At 32.9% G+C, this 26,061-nt stretch overlaps 1 protein-coding gene across 16 annotated transcripts in view; it reads right to left on the bottom strand.

Annotated features, from left to right (window-relative positions):
- LOC142319376 (uncharacterized) overlaps positions 1-26,061 on the bottom strand; it is a 226,504-nt gene that overhangs the window by 172,181 nt on the left and 28,262 nt on the right. Inside the window, exon 3 of one of the 16 annotated variants that reach the window (XR_012755185.1) lies at positions 10,887-11,060. The exons of 14 other annotated variants lie outside the window; for them this stretch is intronic. The gene's annotated coding sequence lies outside the window, so the exon portion shown is untranslated. Of the gene's footprint in view, positions 1-10,886; positions 11,061-26,061 lie in introns of those variants that run through there. One more of the 16 variants, XR_012755188.1, reaches the window with a different exon arrangement.

Here is a 26,061-nt window from a genome sequence, read left to right on the forward strand (position 1 = left end):
GATCAGATTTAGATTAACACAATCAACATCTAGATGACATGAGTGAGTATAATTTTAAATTTAATTAGATTATAGAAAAACAATGTCAAACCTCATGATCAGATTTCTTTTACAAAATAACTGAAGGGGTGTCTTTTTGTAAGACAATTTTAATTTTTGACATCATAAATGGTAAAACATTTCACAGACTGCTGCATCTGAGTTTAAACAGTTTTATTAAAAATAAACAAGTATAATTAATTAGTCTTATTTATTATAAATAACACAAACTTGTGAAGATTTTTACTATATGGAACATTTTATGTGTCTGAAGATGAATCAATGGCGCTAGTTTTAAATTGAATTTTTTCAATAATTATTTGTAAAGATTTTGCACAATACTATAGTTTAGATGTTGTTGTTGTTACCCTTCTTTTAGTAGTAAAAGAGTTGCTGTATTCACCATAGAACATTATATTAATTATGTAAGCATCTTAAATCTGCATTTGCCATAGTCTAGTACTAGTTTTATTTTATGTCATACTAAAGATGGGCTCTCTCTTTTTTTGTTTAGCTTTCAGAATCACCGTAAGTATTACTTCAGGGGATGAATGAGGATGATATGTGCCAATATAAATGAAGTGTAGTCTTGTACAGCATCAGGTTGACCATTCCTGAGATGTGTGGTTAATTGAGACCCAACCGCTAAAGAACACCGGTATCCACAATCTAGTTTTCAAATCTGTATAACAGTAACTCCCTTTACTACGATTTGAACCTTAGAAATCTTAACTTCAAAATCAGCTGATTTGCGATGATGAGTTAACCACTAGACCACCTCAGTGGGCTATTAAAGATGGGCTGCTTTCCACCAACAGCACTGCTAACCTGGTAAGTTAACTGTTATTTAGTAAATTCACTGGATCCCCCTCTTATAAGTAACCGGTCTTGGTTTGCATTCTATTACATGAGTTTTGTTTGCATGATATTAAAAATTGCTAATCTGAACAGAAGGCTGAGCAAATACTTTGGATAGTGTAACAAACTTATACCAGACAGTATAAGTGGTTGTTAATGAGGTGTAGCAAAATTTGATTGGCATATTTTAAAATGAACTTACGAAATAAAAAAAAAAAAACCACGGGCTTTGCATCTCTACTGTATATCTTGTGCAGAAAATTTAATACAAAGTACAGTAATACAAAGGGATTCATTCATCTATGCTGATTGGTATTCAAATGGTATAGTGTGAAAAACAAAATAATTTCAATTTTTTGTTTGCAAAATATCTGTAGTTAAAAAAAAGATGCTATTCAGTTCATTAATCTACCATTGACATTAAGACCTGTGCTTCATGGACACAATACTCCTATTTTAAGACTTCAATCTGTGTTACTAGACAATAAAATTTCATCCAGCTAGCATAAAGAAAAAGTTGATATAATTTCTTTACCGTCCTTTGAAGATTAGAATCTATAGCCACCCAGAGATGAAGGATTTTGTTCACAATTTGGATCTTACTAAATAAATTAACATATATACAGTTAAATAAACAATTTGTTTGGAGTTTTAATGGGAGTACTTTCACACTGAGGCACTACACAGTACTTGTAAAACTTTGAATTCATTTTAGACTTGGTAATTTTTTAAACATCTTAAAGACTCCACTAAACATCAGATTGTTTTATAAGGTGTGGTGTCATAGGAGAGGTAATGACAGTTTGGAGAGTTTTGGTGGAAAATTTTAATTACTTTATAAAAATGTAAAATACGTCGTGTAAATGATCATATTATAACATTTATATTTTAATAAAATAGACCGTGAGGCATAATATAAACCGGTTTCTGTGCCATCACCTCTGTGATCTTCATTCAGGCTTGTATTTCCTCTTATACAGATTCTTTCAGTTATGCTCCTTCTCAATCTTCATTACATGCATAAACCGACTGTCAGCCTTGTTCATTTTTTCATTCAGATTTTCCATTCCAGTGCTAGTCTTCAGATCCTTGTGGTTGATTGAATGCTTAATCTACCATTATTTATCTTATTTTACTTCTTATTACATTTTCAATAACTGGATTTTTCCTTCTTTTTTACCTGCAATCACCCGTGTACTTTAACTGTAAGTCAGTATGAGCAGATAATATGACAAACACTACCTCCTTTCAGACATAACCACTCTGTAGTAAACTCCTCCATCTTGGAAAATCTACCAGGTTGTTGGATTCCCCTGGTAACGACAAAAATTAATTTTGTATTTTGCTCTTTCCCAAAATACATGAAGAATACATAATAATGAAATGCACGATTAATAATAATAATAATAATAATAATTAATAATGAACTTTGAATTCTACATAGATTGTTTATTACTGTAATTAATTTTTTTTTAAATTCATAATATACTAAGAAATTTTTCTTTTTTTTTGCAGAATTTTAATTAACTGGATTATAATATTTTATACAATCCATTCAGTATATCTCAATGAAGTTTATTTATACTAATCAAAGAATTCTTTTGTAATTTGATAAAATATGCTATTGATTGTGAAGTGCAATATATGATATGTACTGCAGAACAATGATCCCATGAGAAAAAAAAGAATGTTGTAGACAAAGAAAACTTAAGAAGAAACACCCAAACATTAATATTTTTGGTTATTGACATCACACTTTGTATAAATATTATAAATAAAAGTAAGAAATATAATGTATTATAATAAAGAATCTTTCAGTACGTAGAGACAAACATCTTTAGTAAAAGTATATCTAAATAGATGTGTTCTTAGTTGAGGTCAGGTGGAATATATTGGCCAGTTCTTCAGCATGATCATGATTGTTCGCATGTGACCAATGGATATTTTGCTGTGAAATGTTACAGGACAACGGCTTTAGGCCACGTATAAGCCTGTCTAGGTCTTCCATTTGTAGGCAGGCTGCATAGGCACCTGCTAAGGAGGATGGTCCAGTTGAATTCGGGAGTCGGCGCCTGGGGAAGAAGATGGTGGATCTTATGGGGTATGGATCTGACACTGAGGTGTTGAAGGCAGTCAGGGTGGTTGATAAAGAAGTCAGGAAACTGACCCTGCTTGTAAAAGAGAACACCAAAACTAAGAAGGAGATTAAAGACATTGTCCTGAAGCTCCAGCAGAGTGTTGGTCGTCGAGAGAGTCAACGAGGAGGAAGTAGTTGTCCTATGCAAGAGATTCTGGCAGGAGGAGTGGTTTACTTGCGTGAGTGAACCCAATGCCACCAGTGCTCTGGGGAGTGATGCGGTCCATGTGTTGGATCTTAATGGAAATAGTAGCGGGTACACTAAGGTGGTGTTTGGTACCTGCAAGGTACTTAGACAGTTAAGAGTCTGAAGGTAAACTGAGAGCAAGTCTGGTTCTAGCGGAGAATACCAGGCCTGAGTTATTGCTTGGTGATGGGATGGAAATGAATGAACGGCGTAGTTTCATCGTGGTAGTAGATTCCACCAAGAGGGAAGACTCCGCAAAGCTTGAGTGTTATTGAGCATTGCTTAAGATTAACACGGTGACAAAGCTTGACTTGGCAATGGTAATGCGATGGGTAAGTGACTTCGGAAGGTTGTCAAGTATGTCGCAAGGAGAGCCAATCGGAGGTACTCTTTCCGGCTGATGGCGGATAGTGCTGCTAAGCAAACAGCCATGGGTGGAGACAAGGGTAGTGTTCAATGAGTGGATATGGTGCCGACCCAAAGTAGGACTCTAGTGGTTAGAGCAGAGGGTCGTTCTTATGCAGTGGCCGTTGTGGGGCTTTGCTGGACAAACACAGAGTTAAAATCTGCTGGATCTGCTGTAGGGTCTCCCGTAGAACATCGGAGGAGCACTGTTTACGTTGTGGTCGACCACCGTAAGCAGTGTTATAACTGTGCATGGGACGGCACCTGAGCAGGGATTGCAGTGAAGTTCAAGTAGCTTCACAGCAATCCCAAGTATCTCAAGTAGCTCTGGAAGGTACAGTGCCTCTGTTTAACTGGGATGAAGTGGGAAGAGGGCATCTCCCCTATGCCAGTATTGTGGGGTCGTTCACTCCTCAGAACATGTTATGCTAGGGTGTCGCACCCAGTAGTGGATGAGTTTGGGGAGTTAAGGGTCGGGAATGCAATCCCTAAGATGCTTGCCTTGGAGCTAGCATGGCAAGATAAAACTGCCATTGTTGAGGCTATTGTGTGTGGAGGAGAGGCACACGACAGTGAGTAGCAGTACTTTGCATGAGTCATAGTTGATGTAGTGCTCTTTTTTGGTTGGGGCTTGTGTTTTATTGTTGTGTATTTCATTATTTATAGTATTGTATATATGTAGTCGAGCAAGATTAGTTTCTATATGTATTAAGTGTATTGATTTTTATGTATATGCATGATGTTGCATCTTTGGTATTTATGTATGTATTTTGTGTATTTTATTAATCATGTATTCATTCATGTATTATGTAGGTGAGTACTCAGGTCAGGGCTTATGTTGTATTGTTGTGAATTTTATTGTTTTATTTTTGCATATTATGTGTTTGTCGTAGTAGTTAGTCGGTCTTTATATGTAAGAAATTACTTTCAGGAGTATGTAAGTAGTCTACACACACACACACACATATATATATATATTGTGGCGCGTAAGATTATTTCAGTGTATGAAATTGCACTGAGCAACTAATTGCAATTGTGTGACTGATAATGTCAGTATGGCCGTTTTGCATAGGTGGCAACCTCTCACTGGGTGGGGACTGACTAATGCTTCAAAAGTGGGTCCAGTCCTCGGTCAGTACAATTGCAAAAAGAAAAAAAGAAAATAGATCTGTGTTACTTTCAAAATCATAAAATCATTAGTTCGGAGCATCTGTGTAAACAGTTAAAACTGTGAATAATAAATACTCTTGTTTATATAACTATCATAATTATTCAATAAATCTTCTTGAAAAGTGCATTTTTGAATAAAAAATTCGGTGATAAGATTAATGTTTTAAAGGGTTAAAAAACACCTAAAATTTATTACCACCTTATTAAGTAATACAGTAATTAATCGTGAAAATTATTACAAGTGAGTTTAACAGTTCGAAAATGGCCAAAATTTTAATAAAAATATTTAAAGTTAAAATTGGCTGAAAGTTTAAAAATAAATTGATTTGATAATTAACATGGGGGGAATGGATGATCGATCAAAGTTAAAGTTATAATTGCGAAATCATAGATCAATGAAATTATTCAAGAAGATAAGACAAATTATACAAAAATGTTTTGATGGAATTAGTAATATAAAATTAGTAAAGATAAACCGCATAAGAATGTCCCTCTGCTCTAACCACTAGAGTCCTATTTTGGGTTGGCATCATATCCGTTTGTTGAACACTACCCTTGTCTCCACCCGTAGCTGTTTGCTTAGCAGCTCTATCTACCACCAGCCAGAAAGAGTATCTCTGATCAGCTCTCCTTGTGACATACTTGGCAACCTTCTGAGAAGGCATTTACCCACTGCATTACCGACTGCATTGATTGCCAAGTAAAGCTTTGTCACCGCGTTAATCTTAAGCAATGCTCAATAACACTCGAGCTTTGCAGTCTTCTCCCTTTGTGGAATCTACAACCATGACAAAACTACACTGCTCATTCATCTCTATCCCATCACCAAGCAGTACCTCAGACCTGGTATTCCCTCCTAGAACCAGACTTGCTCTCAGCTTACCTTCAGACTATCTAACTGTCTAATTACCCTGCAGGCATCAAACACCACCTTGGAGTTGATGTTTAGACAAAAATGGATCAAAGAATAATTTTCATTTGATCGTACAATAAAATGCAAAAATTCATTCAAATGTACGTTGAACTACCACTGTAAAACATGAGTGAGATTTGATTACAGCTTACCAATAGAATTAAATAAACCAGATTTCACATATGGAGGGAAATTACGCATTATCCAATTGATAGAGGTTTATTACACGTATTTATTTTATAATAAAGTGAAGGAAAAATAGTCAAGATAGTATGTGAGCTAGATTAAAAACTTAAAGAACTACACCTTCAGAATTTTTAACTAAGTATAAACTGGTGATAGCAAGAGATCCTGGTGCTTCGCTGCTGTTGGTAAGCTTGACGATGATAATCTCCTGAAGATGACGTTGACCGGCGAAATATCATGATGAGAAGTGGCTGCCTTGGTAGAGGGTATCTTCAAAACCAAGATGGCACAGGAATTATTGCACGAGGGCTAGCCTTCATATGCCGGATGGTGAGGGGACAGCCTGTACAAGAAGGTGGTTGGGGGCTCCCTTGGGGTCGTCACTACTGTCAAGGTGTGCAGGACTCCCCAACCCATCGGCTTGGGGCCGACAATGACCTGATCTATAGTGTTGCTGATATTGGATGTAGACAGCGACCTCCTCCTCTTATTGTGGTGTTGTAGATCGAACCCCGGACCTATACTAGACCGGTTGCTCCACACGTGAATAGACATAGACAGGAAGAAGTTCCACTGTGAACAGAGGCTACATTATCGTGGATAATGTGTTCTGCCAAAGCATGGAGGTGGTTAGGGGCCATTGGGTCGCTGCTACTGGTGATATGTGTAAGACTCCCAACACCGCCCTGTGTGTATAAACTGGCACTCAAGAGGATTTCTTTTTGAAATTTATAAAAGAAGTTTTACATATATTTGTGAAATCCATCTCCTAGACTATTATAATTATTAGGAGAGATTTCCAAATTAAATTATGGAATGTAAATTACATCCAGGAATAGACACTGATTCTTACCACAATATAGTTGTATTTAAATGTAAGGTGAGGTACAGTAAACAAAGAAAAAATGGGATAATAAAGACCAAAAAAAAGAATGATAAAAATAAATAAAAATTGGGACAAACATAAGGACAACTATTACAAAAAACAAGATTTTACAAAAAATGAAGAAATAAAATTAACAGAGGAAATAATTTTAATCAAGAAAGCATGACTTCAAATAGAAATATGTCAAAAGAAAATGACATATCTTACATTGATGTTTGACATTTTTTCCACTTAACTTTAGCAACGCGACTGATAAGCACAATGAACACTTTTCTTAGGATGTTTCAGAGATGGAAACGTGCTTCCAGGGAAAATGGTCTAAAGATGCTTCCCGATTACTGTTGGGGAATGAAAAGAGTTGTTCCTGAGGATGATTCAGAAGAAAACTAAAGAAAAACAGATACTAGGTAAGGTACTTTAGGCTTTATAATTCATTAATCAGGTTTTCTTTAAATTTGCGTTACTAAATACCCTGACCTTCAATTTAATTTTGGTTAAAAAGTTAAAATTTTTGTTTAAATTGAACATTATTGCGTTTTTTAAATTTTATTTGAATTTTTTGATTGTTTATTTTATATAACCACTTAGAAGAGGGGGGTGTATCTATTAAAATGATTTATAGAAGTAAATTTGATGTAAAATCAAATAGGAGAGAAATTATTTGAATTGCACAAAAAACAACGGTATTAAAACCATTTTTCTGTAGTGTAATTCATGGTAATATTTTTTAACATTACATAATGGTGAAGAGAGCAATTTGTTTTATTTTTTATGAGGAAGAGTAAATATAATTCTCTGTTTATTTAAACCAAATGTACAACTTTTTTTTGTAATGATAAAATAATCATTACAAAATAAAATAATAAATAATCTTCCTGACGAAGTCAGGAAGAATGAATTAAGGTGATCGATATCTATTATTAAATTTCACAATATTAAGATATAATTTATTCTGATAAAAGATGATTAACTTTTGCTGCTCTTATGCTAAGAGGTTTAATATACTTTTCTTTTTTTTTTATTTACAGCTGTGTTTGCCATGATTTCAGGTTTTGTTGTTCATTAACTTTACAGAGGAATTTGAAACGATGAGAATGAAATTTTCACCAGATTACAGTTAAATTATTTAATATTTTATATGTTCTCGTACGAGACAAGTGCACCGTTCTACGATCATAAGTAAGTACAATATTACTTACATTTGTAGAAAAAAAAAATGTTTTATTTTTCAGTAAAATTTTTTAATAGTATTGCAAAAGAGAAAGCTTTCATTGAAACCCTTCTCGATCTTGGTGATCTATTAAAAATACGTAAGTAGTCTATTCATGTTTTATGTAAAATAGTTGAACACTAAAAACATCATTTTTTTTTTGTCTTCAGTCATCTGACTGGTTTGATGCAGCTCTTCAAGATTGATTGGTTTGATGCAGCTCTTCAAGATCTAGTGCTAGTCGTTTCATTTCAGTATACCCTCTACATCCTACATCCCTAACAATTTCTTTTACATATTCCAAACGTGGCCTGCCTACACAATTTTTGCCTTCTACCTGTCCCTCCAATATTAAAGCGACTATTCCAGGATGCCTTAGTATGTGGCCTATAAGTCTGTCTCTTCTTTTAACTATATTTTTCCAAACGCTTCTTTCTTCATCTATTTGCTGCAATACCTCTTCATTTGTCACTTTATCCACCCATCTGATTTTTAACATTCTCCTATAGCACCATATTTCAAAAGCTTCTAATCTTTTCTTCTCAGATACTCCGATCGTCCAAGTTTCATTTCCATATAAAGCGACACTCCAAACTTACACTTTCAAAAATCTTTTCCTGACATTTAAATTAATTTTTGATGTAAACAAATTATATTTCTTACTGAAGGCTCGTTTCGTTTGTGCTATTCGGCATTTTATATCGCTCCTGCTTCGTCCATCTTTAGTAATTCTACTTCCCAAATAACAAAATTCTTCTACCTCCGTAATCTTTTCTCCTCCTATTTGCACATTCAGTGGTCCATCTTTGTTATTTCTACCACATTTCATTACTTTTGTTTTGTTTTTGTTTATTTTCATGCGATAGTTCTTGCGTAGGACTTCATCTATGCCGTTCATTGTTTCTTCTAAATCCTTTTTACTCTCGGCTAGAATTACTATATCGTCAGCAAATCGTAGCATCTTTATCTTTTCACCTTGTACTGTTACTCCGAATCTAAATTGTTCTTTAACATCATTAACTGCTAGTTCCATGTAAAGATTAAAAAGTAACGGAGACAGGGAACATCCTTGTCGGACTCCCTTTCTTATTACGGCTTCTTTCTTATGTTCTTCAAATATTACTGTTGCTGTTTGGTTCCTGTACATGTTAGCAATTGTTCTTCTATCTCTGTATTTGAACCCTAATTTTTTTAAAATGCTGAACATTTTATTCCAGTCTACGTTATCGAATGCCTTTTCCAAGTCTATAAATGCCATGTATGCAGGTTTGTTTTTCTTTAATCTTCCTTCTACTGTTAATCTGAATGCTAAAATTGCTTCCCTTGTCCCTATACTTTTCCTGAAACCAAACTGGTCTTCTCCTAACACTTCCTCCACTCTCCTTTCAATTCTTATGCACAGAATTCTAGTTAAGATTTTTGATGCATCACTAGTTAAGCTAATTTTTCTGTATTCTTCACATTTATCTGCTCCTGCTTTCTTTGGTATCATAACTATAACACTCTTTTTGGAATCTAATGGAACAGATATACGATGTATATAACGTATATAATATGTTATTATTAACTGATCAGAATACAAGATTTAATTGACTCATTTAAATAAACAGTCTTGGATGCTAAAGACAGTAACATCTTGAAACTTAAAAGCCAAGAGGAAAAATGGTCTGTCATTAACGGTGAGGCTTTATGGCGTAAACCATACTGCTGGAATGAATGTACGGGAATCAGTCGATTCATTCAACTACAGCCAACAAGTCTATTTTTTGTGAAGGTAGATTCTGCCGTTAGCTAAATTCTTGGTTGTGTCCATAACGATGTATAGACATCGATCGCAACGGTAATCGTGCAGCTAAAAGAAGAGTTAGCGGCAAATTAATCTAGTCATAAGAGGGGAGTCCGTCCCTGACTTCTTTTAACCTTATTTTATTTTGTCAACTATAAGGCCAAATTTGGTGTTTTAAATCGATGCGAGAGTAGTCTACGTACATTTGACTAGGGACTAATAGCCGTATGTACTCATTATCTATTTTATACCTAAATATAAGTTTTAAATATTTAGCTTTAACAGTAAAATGACTGCTAACTAAGATTACAATTAGCAACAGCTCCAAAGACTAGACTGCGGGTCTATATGCCATCATTAGGTAGCCTAAAGAGGTAGCAGAAGAAATATTAGTTAAAAAATAAAAATTGATTCATAAAATTTTAATCTTCCTCATCTAGAGTTGAAAACGATTTGTTTGTTTACGTCACTCATATGAAAGGCACGATTCTGTTCATACATTTTGTAAATTAAGCATAGTAAACGATATTAAAGAACAAACATTTTTTGATTTATTTATAACTGGAAAATAACCGATGTTTTTTTGTTGCAAACCCCAGAAATACATATATATGACAAATATCAGTACACGGGATCAAAATACTGTTAAGATTTTATCTGGAACCGATCAGAATAGATTACGTAATTGTAAAATTCTATGTTTGAGTTCATTGTTCAAAGAACTTTTATAACTTTTATTCTATTAATCCACATATCGATTACATTCATTGTAATTTTCCTTATTATATAAGCCTTTTTTAAATATTTTATCAAAAATGTATTCATAATAGATCGTTAGAATTGAAGTAATATACTCGTGCTTGTAATGAACTACCGTGACACATAATGTGTTTTTTCACTCCATTCTTTCTATATTCTTCTGAAGACGGGTGTAACAGTTGAAAACCTTTCGATATATTTTATCGATAAGCAATTGTAGATTGTTATTATTATTATATAATTTTTATTTCTTTTTGCAGGGAAAAAGGATGGATATCATCAGATGTGGAAGAAATTTATATATCATAAAGATTTATTATAATTAAAATTGTAATATTATCGTAATGTATAATTTGTTTTTACTATGTTATAAGCCTGTAATGTGAAATTTATCATAGACATAAATATTGTTAGGCTGTTCTTATCAAGGTTTTGCCACGGTTTCCCTTGATACAAGAGGGCAAATGCCGGAACAGTTCGTTTGGTTTTCCGTGGAATTTAATCTTTGATATCCTTATTCTCACCTAAAAATAATAAAAATAAATATTTATTTATAATTTTATTTTTTGTAGTTTTTTTTTCATTACCTGCTTAATGCCGAATTAATGTGACCCCATTAACCACTAAAAATTGAAATTTAGCTCAAATACTTTTTACTTCCTTTACTTCCTACAAGGAAGTAAAAGGATTAATTTTCTATCGGCTAGATGGCGTTCCGCCGTATTACAGCAACCGTGTCCGTGCTGCATTATACATCGGTTTCAAAACAAATGGAATGGAAGAGGAGGGCTGATCGCACGGCCACCAAGGAACCTAAACCCCCATTAGATTTCTTTTTGGGAGGGCATGCAAAAATCATTATACGGAGAAAATCCGCGACATCAACCATCTACAGGAGAGGGTTGTTGCAGTGCGACAGTAGCATACATTACAATCGACATTTTGACGAGTACGTGGGAAAAGCCGGATTACCGTCTGGACATTTGCAGGGCAACGAATGGTGCACACACGAAGTACACCAACAAAAACTTCAAAATCTATCCGTTAAGGATAGACACTAATGTACAGTAAGTAAGTTAATATACCTTAAATATAATGCCGTTTAAATCATACTTGAAATCAAACAGTTCTGATATAAACCCTCTGTATGTATATTTATTTGCGAGTAAAATCATATTTCTATGGTTTGCATAATTTTTCCATATGCAACAGACATCCACATGTGGATCTAACTTACGAGGGATATCTCTAAAGTAAATTTAAAGTAAAGTTTTAAGCGATTCAACGGAACATTTTGCCGATAGGTTATATATAGTAAATACAATTCGATGCTGTGTTAATAAATTGTACTAAATCGCCTGCGTTTATGTTTTTTTAGTATTAATACAATTTTTAACTGATTTTGATTTTTTTGTTTTTCATTTAATTAAATATTTTGTGACACTCATTGTCATGAATTTATCACGGTTATGCATTTATCATGATTTCCCTTGATCTATCCAGGAAAATCTTGAGCGGTTCTTTTACTTTCCCGTCTAAATAACGCTATAGTAGAGCTGTAGCTCTAGAAGGAAAAGTATCGTAATTTGTCCATTTGGACATATGCAGTTTTCGCCGGATCTTGACGTTTTCGCATCTACGGAACCCAAAAACCGGATGGAAATTTTCCTAATGTTAATGTTCGTATGTACGAGTGTGTGAGTTCGGGGTTGGCCTTTAAATCGTCTTATATCACCGGATCAACTGGACCGACTTTGACCAAACACGGTCAGATTACTTCTGTATATAGGGCATTGATGCGTTAAATTTTCAACTTAAAAACTCAAGGGGGCGAGGTTGTAGAGCAAGGGCACCCTCAGTATCTCGAGATTTCGCCTAATTAAAGTCGTATTTTTCTTAAAAATAAAAATATTTGCAAAATCGCACCTCCACCCCAAAAAATGCTCTAAACTACTGCTGTACGAGTATATTGTGACGTCACAGGTGAGCGGTAAAATTAAAAAAAATAATTCGGACTGGCTGGATCTCGAACGCGATTGCCTGGTTAATTCAGTACCTCGTGCGTTAAGCCTCACAGCTACAACAATCTGCCGACGGTATAAGCGAAATTTGTTCTGTGCAAGTTGTGAAATTACATTAGTTAGTACCGATTGTTGCCGCTAGTACCGTTACACCTGCGCGAATTAAATACGGTATGCGCGCGCGCTTTAGTTAGAATCATTGAATTAAGTAAACGAATAAATATTATATTTAAATAAAATGATAAATATTTTTTTAATTAAGTTGTGTGTGTAAGCCGTGCATCAGAATTAAAAATAATGACTAATTGAAGACTACAGAATAAGAAATTCACAGTCCACTTAGTTTATTCTATTCCTGTAAAAAATTATATTTGATCTATATATTTTTATAATTTTTTTTTTTTTTTTGAAAAGCCAAGACGCTACCACTAAGCTACGGAAATCGAGTAATTAATTTTATTTTTCACTTTTAGGTAGGTTCAGCTATTAATTACGTTTCGATTGTTTTGTTATACATTTACCATAACTAGGCGGCAATTCAACCCACGACTTACAGTGTGACAGGGGGAGCAGTTCTTTTCCCGTTGTTGCAATCTTCATTCGTTTTACTCATTTAATTTTAAATATTTAGTGATATGCGATATCAAATTTCTATGCGCGCGCGTGCGATTGTTTTAATTTTGCACTTTTGAATTAATAATAAAGTCGCCTCCATCAAGTCGATAGCACATTTCAATTTGTTTCGCCGATGACAAATTTTCAAGCAAAAAATACATCGTTTAAAAATTTAAGATAATTTCTCCCCGCGACACGTTCTAGTAAGAAAGGGCCTAATTTGTTGTCGATCGTGCCGCATCAAACGTTCACCGAAAATTACGGCTAGAAATTTGATCCGACTGGAGCGTGTGGTTTTCTTCACACCACCGATGTGAATTTTACGTGTTGTTTACGCCGTTACGGATACAAGTAGCTTCGTCCGAAAATAGTACGAACGAGATTTAAAAGTAATTATGTTAACTCGCTGAAAAAACTCGTCCGGCACGGTCACCAAGCTGGAGGTGTTTTATTTTCTGGACGTGACAAGGATTCAGTCCTTGACCGTGTAATGTCCTCCGTACTGTACTTTGTAGAATGTTGAGTAGCGTAAAACTTCTTCGCGTGCTCGTTTTAGAACTAAATCGTACTACTTGAAGAATTTTTTTTTCATCGGTTTGTACCGGTCTCGGGGTTCAGATGAAACACGAGTGCTGCGAAGTGTACTCTTCTCACAAAAATTAAATTACTCACGAATTAAATTCTACAAAACAATTTGTTGTTTGCGATCTAAATTTATTACGCTAAAAAGTTGTTTTTAATTTTCATAAATTCATTCGCTGTTTTCTATTAAATTTTGTTCTGTTTTGTTTTTAATAATAAAAGTCGATATTTTTTTTGTTTTTCGTACTTTATTTCATCAATTTTCTCAAAATTAAGTTCTCTACACGTTTTCTTAATAAAATTTACGCATTTTTCAGTCGTTTAGCAAAGTTATTGTACTTCAAACCTAAAAAAATGTGTTTTACTGAATTTTTCTGTTTTACGGTGGTTATCGTAAAATCTATGGGAGATACAATATTGGAACCTTCTTTATTCGATTTTTCAGGTGAAAATCATAAGAACCCGTCAAGTTTACTCCTTTTATCACCCCCTTAAAAATTTCAGTACGACCTCATTTCACCGGGGAACTGAAATCCGCGCGAAATTTACGCTAACCGTAACTCGACAAACAAACGTTTTCGGACATATGTTTGTTTCTTTATTTCAAGATCTAGAATCGGTTCCCAAATTGTCTCCTTTTACTACTGAATCGCTCTGTATATAAATTAATGCTGTTCTAAACAGTTTTAAAATTTAAAAAAGTTAAAGCGATCTTTCTAAAAGAATAAAACAAAATTAACTTAAATCTATTATACCGTATATAAAAATCTAGTAGTTTCTGAGAGTCTGTTACTCTTTTACGCAAAAAATTACTAAACCGACTTTTCTGAAATGTTGCATCAACATTGTTTTTGTACCTCGAAAGAACATATGATTACTGCCATCACGAATTGTTTTACCGTTTCAAGATTGTGGCGGATTAACTAACTTACTTACGGTAACAACCGGATCAGGTCCTTTTTGTTTTCTCCCTTTTCCCTCCAAATGTTTGCAACTTTCTCGCATGGAAATATTTCAAATAGTAGGAAATATTTTTTTACCCGTACGAAGGACAGTAACCGACTATAACTACTATTTTTAAGATGGAAATCGACTATTTTGAAACCCGTATACTTCAGATCATTCAAAGTTTCGAATCCTGTACTAACCAAACTGTTGCACTGCAGAGATTACACAATACAGTGATCGTTTTTAAAAATTGAAGAGAGTTTGATTGTTATTTGTCACAAGAAGGATAATGAACACGGTGGGGCCCGGCTAGTATTATAGATAAAAAAGCAAATAGCTTAGTGCTAGTTGAAATAACTGCATAATAATTAAAATCGATCGTATAAAAAGAAAATAGAGAAAACATTTTAGAGGTAATTATTATTTATTTAAATTTTTTTGTGGTAGCTTTGAGACGAATCACTGGAGAACATTTGTCGGTAGTGATATATTATGAATTTTTGTAATATATGTTTTATATTTGTAAAAAATCTTCCAAGCGGATACTGAGCGTCACCTGAATTAGCGTCAGGCATCGCAGAAACGTTGACAACAGCGTTTTGCACATTGTTGTCAACGGCATTGATTTCTGTCGAACGTTCGTTTTCAGTTCATCGATATTGCGGAGGATCGATTCGGAAACCCTACTCTTCAAATACCTGCTAAGGAAAAAATCGCAATCTCTGCTGACGGTTCGTTCTTCTGTAAAAACAGCACAAACGACTACAACTGAACAGTTTGATATGTAACAAGTTGCTCCGTCTTGTTGAATAAAAACGTACAATTTTTCACGATCTGTTAACCGAATATACAATTATTTTAAAATTGTACGGTACACTTCTGTACTGACGGTCCGGTTAAAAAAAATATCGGCCTCGATATACGATTATCAGAAACAGCACATAATCTACCGATTTTCTAAGCGAAGTGGACGCACAAACATTCAGTGAGGAATTTTAGCCACCCGCTACCTTGTATTTTGCGAATTGAAGTGTCACGATAAACGAATCCGTGTCTCGTCTGACGTGAAATACAACTTCGGGTCTATCTGTTCATCGACTACGGTTTTGTGAAATAGGTCGCAATAATTAAGACGTTTCGGTGTGTCTGTTTTGCTAAGTTTTTACGCGATAAGGTTTCCGATTTAAGTCGTGAAGAATCTTACGACAAGATGTGTATTTTACACGATCTTGGTGCGATAATTTACCCTGTGTTTGGAGGGCAGATTTAGAAGGTGCCGAGATTACAATTTTATAAAATATATCAGAAAATACAGCCTGTTATTTTGAACGTTATTTTATTAAGAAAAAATATTTAGTTTATATTTGTTTAAAATTTACAAACATACACACAGCCTTTTATTTGAATATACGATTTTCAAGTTATATTAAATCGATAAAACGTTTTTTTTAAATAATAAAATAAAGTAAGCAACAGTTAAAATGTGGATTTTGATTTTTATCCTTTTCAAATGTCTAGTCAATTTATCCATTATTTCAATAAATAAGAAATAAAAAAAATGGTGTCACTTTCCCATCGAAATTATTTTCTCACAATAAAAAAAAAACCTTTTAACAAATTATGTTAAAACAATTCACGAGGTAACACTTACATGAAACAAATAATATTTTTTGACTATGATGAATTAATTCATAGATTCAACACAGAAGCTGTTTGAACATACACGTGGAAATATGAAAATGGAATTTTGCAGCGTATGAATCCCATCTCTAACCAGGATTCGTACCCGGGTCCCCCGGATTAAACTCGCAACGGAGATCGAAAGTATACTTTAATATTCTTTTTTAGGTAGGATAGATTTCATAAGAAATCCTGTTGTAATGGGTATAGTGATTCGACTTAGGAAAATTTCAACATATCTTCGCATTTCATATCCCCCAAACACCAAAACTACCTAGTCCAAAAGTTTATATATATATATATATATATATATATATATATTTCACTTTTTGTGGACACGATAATTGCCGTAATTTTGCGCCAATCAATTTCAAATTGATACATAAAATATAACGAATCAAAATATCGGTCGAGTTCGTTAATGAACAAAATCTGATCACGGGAGTGTAAATGGAGGGGCTTTTTCGAAAAAAAAAAATATCGCTATGACTTTCTTATTAAGTAAAACATCGAATTCATTTAAAGTTTCTACTCTTCTTTGGATAAGAACCTAAAACTTATCTAAGTAAACTTTTTTGATATCTCCAACCATTGACCCAGGGGATGGAAAAAATGGGGTTCTGAAGACAAAAAAATCATACCTCCCTTAATAGGCACAGTATCGAATCGGTTTAAAGTGGTCGTTAGTTCTCTAAACATTACCTAAAACCTTTGTCTGAAACAATTTTTGATATGACCAACCCTTACGGCAAGGGATGGCTAAACCTTTCCTGGAATATTAAGAAGATGGGTTTGTCGTATGCTAAACATGTGAAACTTTTGTTCACATGCAACCGTTGTTGTATTGAGTAAATTTAAAGTTTTTCTTAACTTTAAGGTGGAAATCTTTTTTACCTGTTCACCGGTGAAATATACCTCAGCCTTCCGGCGTGCTGGAAAGCGGATTTTTTTTTTTTAATTTCTAAGATTAAATTATGTCCCGGTTAAAAAAAATTACACGATTTAATAGGATAAATAATATATATGGCTATATGATAAAATTATTATAAAAATCGACTAGAAAATATTATAAGTAAACGTAATATTTTTGTTAATGAATACTAAATCGTTTATTTATCATAAAAATTAGACCTTTTCTAGATTATAATCTGTATAAAATAAGTTTCAGAATAAATAAAACAGATAAATGCACATCTCCGTGGCGGAGTGGTAGGTAGCGTCTCAGCCTTTCATCTGGAGGTCCTGGATTCGAACCCCTCTCAGACATGGCGTTACTCATACTCTTCAAATTTCCATTCTAACAGAGAAAAATGACCAAAGAGGTTGATGTCCGTCATCTCAAAAAATCGTATCAAAAATTATAAAAAAACGTTGAAAAAGTTATTAAATTCATAAATCGGAGCCCCTAAGGTTACATTTTTAAAAAGTATCCGTTCTGCCCGCATTAATACTAGACACAATTGGACTTTCAATTTTCAAAAATGAAAGTATAAAAAAAAATTATATTTTAGCTATCTCAGTTTTACTCAGCGCCCCCATGTTACGGGGTTTTAATAAGTTTATTATTGGAATATTATTTTTTTTCAATCGGTTGGTTCAATCTGATGCGATATTAATAAATAATTCGAAAAAATGGATTGTTTGATTCTCCCTTGTCCAATGGAGACGAAAAATCAACCGATTTATAGTCAACCGACTATTTGTAGCAACTTTCAATTGTTTTTTGGTAAACTGGTTTTCGTTTACTAGGTAGGAGACAAAATCCGATTAGAAATCATGTTGAATATTCCTACCGTTAAACCGATCGATTTAAAACTTATTTAATACGTACTTTCATTCTATTAAATCTCAATTTTCTACAATCGCTGTATAAAAATTCAAAATAACGAAAACTAGCCCTCCCACGACTTTGTTTTTCAAAAATTTAATCCTATCAATACCTCATAAAGAACATTTTGAGTCGTTTTCCAAGTGTTTATGTCGAGTCTGTCTGAAGTAATTAATAAAAATACAGGTATGCTACAAACATACAATTCCAGAAATTTCTATTTTGAGTTTTTTTATCTAATAGCGCTTACAAACTTCAGCATCTACAAAAGCCCCAAAACCCAAATCGTTATACTATTTGTTTATAGCTATGCTGTTTCAGCATCGACAGAGATGAGTTCAACGGTATTACTAAAATAGTCATTAATACGTGAACGTAGAAAGGAAATCGACCAAATTTTTTTCTACAAACTATCTTCATTTTAAAAAGATTGTAAGGACAGAATAATAATCAAAAAACAACTGCTTACACTTTTCGTAAAACAAAAGAATACAGACACTGAAAAAAATAATAAATAAACGTAATTTTAGCGTTAACGAGATCGCGTTAAGCAAACTAATCTCTAAGATTGGAAATATTAAACGTAAAATTAATTTTGTCAAGACGGTGCGAAATTATTCTTTAAAGAAAATAAAACCGGTTACAGATTCCTACGGAAAATTTATATTGAAATTAGAATAAAAACCAATTTGGCTCGTTATAAGAAATGAGAAATACGCCTTTGCGCTAGGCGACTGAAAATAAAATTAATTTAAGTTAGAAAACAATTATTGGAAACTTATTGTAACAGCAATGCAGAAAACTATCGTTAAATAAAAGTACGGAAACACCGTTTAAAAAACTTTAAAATTAAATTTTTTTCTTTTAATTTTTCTTTCTCGCAAAAGTTTCTAGAACGCTAAACGTTACTCTTAACGGTTGACGAGATTGAATCTTCATGTCATCGAGTCTTGAGTTAAAATCTTTTTTTTATAATACCAAACTTAAAATAAGAAAAGTGAAGTAGCGGCCGGTTACAGGGTATCATTTTATAAATTCATTTTTTTTAAATTTAAATTTCTATCTTTGCATTTACAATGCTTATTACTGATGTATATAAATATATTTTTATTTAATTACGATTATTTTATTCAGCATAATCTAATTTTTATTAATGATCACAGAGATTAGACGCGTAATAAATTGTTGCCGGTATCGCTTTTGAATGAATAATAACTGTAAATTCTATTACGCTGGAATGAATCTTCGTTAACATTGGGAAACATTGTTTCCCTTTGTAAAGCTATAAGGAAAAAAGAAATTGTGGAATAAACAAATAGATTTTGAATATTTTTTTACAAACTAATTTCTATTTTTTGTTATATCCGAACACTTATTTAAATAAAATAAATATTAAAAAAGAAAATATAATTTTATAACCAAGAAAAATCCTTTCCAATCGTGGATTTATTGCATTTCATTACTTTTAGTTGTAAATGCAGTAAATTACAGAATGTTTTAAATTTTAAATTTTTTTATAATCTACTAAAGTATTTTTTTTTTTGGCATTGAACACATTTAAAACATACGAGGTACAAGAACCATCATTCAGATAATACTTTTTCTGATAGTAATGATGTTCATTACATCCGCGATCATTCGGAGAGATGTCATTTGTAGAGCTGATAATCACCTGCATTTTAGTTTAACGCAGGTATATAGCAGAAGCTGTTCGTTCAGCTTTAACGAAGAAGGAAACAGGAAACCGCTTCACTCCTGAGGTTTCCTACGTAAACTTGGTACGTTTTGATTGTTGTTCTTAAGAATGTATTTGAAGTTGCGGCTTTTGGCCGGTGTCAGGCTGTTTTAATATTTTCCTGACACCGGTTAATTATTTCTATATAGTGAAAAAATAATGATTCAAGAAAAAAGTTTAAAAAATTCGTTATTTTATTACTTTTTCTGCTTTCCTACCCACAAAATCACATCCCAAGAAAATGTTTAGGTTTATTTTCATTTAGTATATTAAATGGAAGAAATAAGAAAATTTCACTGAAAAATGTACAACAAAAAGTTATCTAAGGTTTCTTTTTTATGGGTGGGGGTGAATCATGATGATTTTTTATTGTAATATTATTAATAAAGATTTAAATAAACTAGAAACTTTTTTAAAAATTCCAGAATTTGATATTTTTAAACTTTGATCGATTCTACCATCACCAATATTGTCTCCAAAGTTACGAAGACAAAAAGAAAAAAAAATACTGTGGACACCGCATAACTTAATTGTACGCCTATTAAATTAAATATACACATTTTTTTTAGAATGAAAGGTAAATAAAATTTTATTTCATTAATAAATTCGGATATTTTTTTCATATTCTTTATTTTATTTAATTATTATTTATTGTAAAAATTGTTTTACAATCAGAGGTTAATAATTGTTAATAAATCAATGTATTTAAATTTAAAAAAAGAGATGAAGTCGAATTGGAACCGATCAGATTAAATAAACAATTATTATTAATTAAATTCTGAATAAGTGCTCTGTTTCTGTCCAACCTATGGGCCCAAACGGACGCAGCATAAAAGACCATACTTTCGACGACACCTCAGTACACCGTGTACAAATGACGGCCCGATAGCCCGTAATCCTTCCCAGCAATCCTCCTATGCTTGTGCATCAGAGACACTTACGTACTTATGAACTCTAACTCGGCTGATCACACAGCCTTTATACTTAATGTGAGGGTCGCCTGGGCCGTGACCCTTTCTGCGAATGTCAGTCTCAGAAATCCGTCAAATACCAGGTTGCACTGCAGGTGACCGAGAACAGAACCCTGCAGGCTTCCCCTGGTGACGGACGTTTCCACAGCCAGGTACGTATCTCTAAACAGAGCCGTACGCTTATACAAATAGTCACGCACTACGGCCTGCAGGGCTACTGCAACATTGCGGCGTTCCAACTCATAGAGGACAGAACTCCAACACATGCCGGTGTTCTTTGGCGGTTGGGTTTCAATTAACCACACATCTCGGGTATGGTCGAACTGAGAATGTACAAGACTACACTTCATTTACACTCATACATATCATTCTCATTCATCCTCTGAAGTATTATCTAAAAACGGTAGTTACCCCTCCGGTAACTACCGTAACTACCGGTAACTACCTAGACAGGAAAAAGAAAGAGAACTCCAACTCCAACATAAGGATGGAAATGCTCCCTCTATGTCAATAAAAATTGCCAAAACATATTTACAATCGGCGCTTTCCACTTCGGCAAGAGCATTTAAGATGCAATCCTTGGTTCCAACCCTTTTAACGAAGCCGTACTGGCCTCGATTAAGAAGCGAGTTCATATCGATGCTTTCCAGAGCCGTTCCACAACCAGCCTTTCAAGCAACTTGGCTGACGGGTCGATAACTGCTGATCTCACTCGGATCCTTTCCTGATTTTAAGAGCACCCTCACCAAAGCCACCTTCCAAAAATTCGAAAAGCAACCCCAGCTTAGGCACCCCGAGAACAGCCTGCCAAACGACTCTGATAGAAAATAGCAACAGATGATAGAAAATATCCGGGTCAAGTTGATCAGTACCCGGTGCCTTTATCTGTGTTATCCTGATTTTTGAACAAGATAGAGTTAAACTAGACAATAACTCGATCAAAAGTTTTATGAATGTTTAAGCCACCAAAGGAAAAACTGAATAGCAACCGCATTCGTGTAATTTGACGCCTGCAATTTTTACTTTTTTTTTTAAACAAAAAAAACACGGTATTTCCTTTAAATACAAATGACCTGAACAATTTCAAGCTTTTAAATATTTGTTCTGACTTTATAAATCAGAATGAAACTTTATTAAAAATAAAAGATATGCACTTCATCGGTTAAACGCTGCATGAACTCGTAAGAACAAAAGGACAACACTCTTAACACTTCTTCCGATGTGAATTGGACATAATAAAACCTTTCTTTATTAACTTTTTTCTAATTAGTAAATAGTGAAACAGAATTTTTGTTCACCTGGTCTAAGATACCCGCCTCAGAATTGTTTCATACCATTAAGATGTATTATTTACACGCTTAATAACACATTTTAGCCAGGTTTCTATGTTGCTTGCATGTACTGCCTGTAATTTCATGTAAAAAATGTTACATCACATCGATTATTATATTCAGCATTCCTGATGCTCAGCATATATACAAAATTTGACTTAAACTTTACTGAATGACCAATAACTACATTTTTGAAAAAATCTTTAGATTCAACCAAGTCAATATTCAAAATGTGCGTTTTCATTTTTTTCTAAAAAAACTTAATGAATATTACTAACACTGATTGTAAATGACATATTATTTCATAAGATATCAATTATTGAAATTTCCAATATTAATATTTTTACATTATTTTATTTTTCTGACAGTACATATATGTATTATTACATCCATAATATTTGATTTAATATTGTACAGCAAATATGACAATGCGTTCTTATGTATGATTAAATTTCATAAGGGCATAAAGTTGTAGATGACCTGAAATGAATCCCAGTTACTTCTAAAAATAGTAGAGCCATCCTCAAGAACAATAAAAATCCCGTGCCAGATTTACCAAAAAATGCGAGAAATGATATATTTCCTATGGCCTTCTTCATCGAGTCAAACATATCAGCATGCCGAGTACGTAGAAAAAATCAACTAATATTTAGCTGACAATGGACTTTTTACTACGCTCGACACACGGACTGGCTTTTTAATAAACATCACTGCTCTCAGAGAAGGCTGCTCTAACCGGTATCTCTTGTGCTTTGTTATCTTTACATGCATTACATTTGTAAAAAGAGTCGGGGACAAACAGTCTAACGTTACATGTTAATTTTTACCTTTCTATTTTGAACCAATTGATTATACACACTGCTTTAACTCGGTAGGAAATATTCATGCGCTCACATATTGCATAATATTAGCGTTTTCACTTTCCCATCTACGTAGTGCTATAGCAGAGCTGTAGCTCTACAAGGGAAAGTATTGTAATCGGTCCGATTCGGGCATATGTGGTTTTCAGCCGATCTTCAGGTTTTGACATCTAAGGAATCCAAAAAACCAAAATCCAAAACAAATTTGATTTTGGACTTTTTCTTAACTGCAGTAATAAGCGTTCATTGAGAGCTTTTCAATGATATATCACGAGTGAGACTTTTTCCATCCGTTCTAGAGTTGAACCTAAATGAAAATTTAATTTATGAAATATCTGGATCTATAAGGGGAAGGCATATCGGTTCGAATCAGACATCTCCTTTCCAGTTTAACATTTTTTTTATTTTTATTTAATTAAATATATTGATTTATTAATAATTATTAACCCGTGATTGTAAAAAGAATTTTACAATAAATAATTATTTTCAATAATAATAAAAAATTATGAAAAAAAAATCAAAATTATTAGTGAAATAAAATTTTATGTACTTATAAAAATGAGTAGACTATATGTAATTTCACAGGCATTATTACATGTGTGTGCACGTAATAGAGATGGTGAAACATCTGATTATTTAATAATAATTGAAAATTATAATTTAGAATCATATTATTTTTGGAAAGAAAGGAATGAAAAAGAAAGTGTAACTAAACTAAACTGGTACAAGGGATTTATTTAATAAATTCAAATATAAAAAATATTCAAATTAAAAAAATATTTTTAAGAAAAAAAGAAATGATTGTTGATTTTTTAATAATTCAAATAAGTGAAGATATCTTTGAAGAAATGTTATTGTATTTATAGAAAGAATAGCTGATTTAAGTACATTAGAAAAGAAAGATATGAAGCAACTGCAGACTACAGTAGTATAATACATTACCGTTAAAAAACAAAGTGACACCGCAGAGAACCAAAGACATAAATCATTATTAATAGACAAATAACGACAGCTGTCCAGTATATTAAAAAACAGTTTTGTAACTCATGTTGTATGACAAATGTACGTGTTTAGAAAGAGAGAGATGATAATGAGTGAGCTAGTAAGTGCGCAGCTAGCAATATGAACGAATTATTATGAACAACTAACAAATCTATTACGTTTCTTTTATTCTCTTGGTCTTTTGTCTGTGCGTTCTACTCGTGCGTCCATATATCTCAATACATACACACGCACGCGCATAAGCAAAGCAAATAAAATGTTTAGACTGCACAACTAAAGGAAAGAACTATTTAAAACTACATTATCTATACGAATATAATTTTGTGTCTTTGATTAAATGTTTTTAAAATTTTTACATTTCCAAGCATATAACTTAGAAGGGATACGAGGGCTTTTAAAATATTAAAAGTTGATAATTTTTATTAATTTACTATCATTAATTTTTATTACATTTAAAAGAGGAAAATAGAAACAGAAAAAAATAATTATCAGCTTCCATTACGGTCCAAAAGCGTACTGCCCCGGGTTGTCTGCTACAACTTGATTGTTTGTCAACGAAATTTTAAAAGTGAGGTGTCATTTTGTTCAAAATAAAATGCTTAATAAATTTTGTAATTAGTAAAAATGTTATCAAACAATTACAAAGATATTGACGAATTAAAATTATGATGACCGCCATTTTGAAGGTGAAGTTTTCAAAATTTTTTTTGTAAAATAAAAAATTAGATTTTCTAAATTTAATTAATGTAGGTTTACCCGCTCCTGAGAAATGAGAAATATTTTTTTTTTTGTTGAATATCACAAACTGGCGTCCGAAGAAAAACAAAGCTGAGCAGGACTTATGTTGATATAATTATTAAAAATTTGAATCTGAGAATTTGGAATTTGAATTTTATCTTAACATTTTACTTTTAACAAGTAATTGTGAATAGCGATAAATCTTGAGATCAACAGTCCACGCGTAATTACTAAAAATCTATTCCAAATATTTGAAGTTCTTTACGCATATAGTACGGGCGAACCCGCGACGAGGGATGCTAGTAATCAAATAAAATTTGAACGTGAATTCTTTTCGTAAAAATACCATCACCAAAGAATAAAAAGTAAATTTAGTAAACAGTAATAAATAACATTGTACGAATTAACACGCAAGATATATTAACAAAAAACAGTTATCAAAATATTAACTACTGATTGAGAATGAGATAATTAAAATGAAACCGCAGCATTTGCAGAAAATAATTTTTCGGGTGGCATTATTGCGGCGCCAATAAGCCGTAGACAGTCAAAACATTAGAGTATTATTCAACAGTAATTAATCTTATTCGATGTTTGTACTTGTGAAAAAAATAAGTAACATTCATATTTCAAATGAGCCGTCCGATTATTTATATCATTCTATTCTACTAATATCTCAATTCGATTATGCCCGTCGCTAGACGAGAGTAATAAAATAAAAAATTAATAGTGGAGTTCGTAGTAGCAGCAATGTTAAAAGTGACACTAATAATTACAGTTCGAACCGGGTCGGTTCGGTTTTAAGTCTCTCATCCTGAACATATGAAAGTAATTTCGCTCACTAGTAGTTAATTTTCGGTACGGTTTTGGAATAAAATAAAATTTAAAACAATCACATACAGAATTCGTAAACCAAGAGTAAACTATGCGAGGTATATGACAACTGAATTTCGTTGTAATAAAACAGGTTTGGCAAATTATCCTTTGAATTATTTATTAAATTAAAATCTATTGGGAATTCGGTAAAAATAGCGTTTGATAAATTTAGTACGTATCACATTCTACCTTCATTATATAAAAACTAACAAAATAGAAAAATTCCAGTACAGTACATAACATACAGTACATAGTATTTATTTAATACCTAAGGCAGTATTTGGAACTATCTTGGATTTAAAATGCATTACGATTTTGATTCGACGAAGTAGATGTCC

Source organism: Lycorma delicatula, chromosome 2 (assembly GCF_047948215.1).
Source record: "Lycorma delicatula isolate Av1 chromosome 2, ASM4794821v1, whole genome shotgun sequence".
NCBI lineage: Eukaryota > Metazoa > Arthropoda > Insecta > Hemiptera > Fulgoridae > Lycorma > Lycorma delicatula.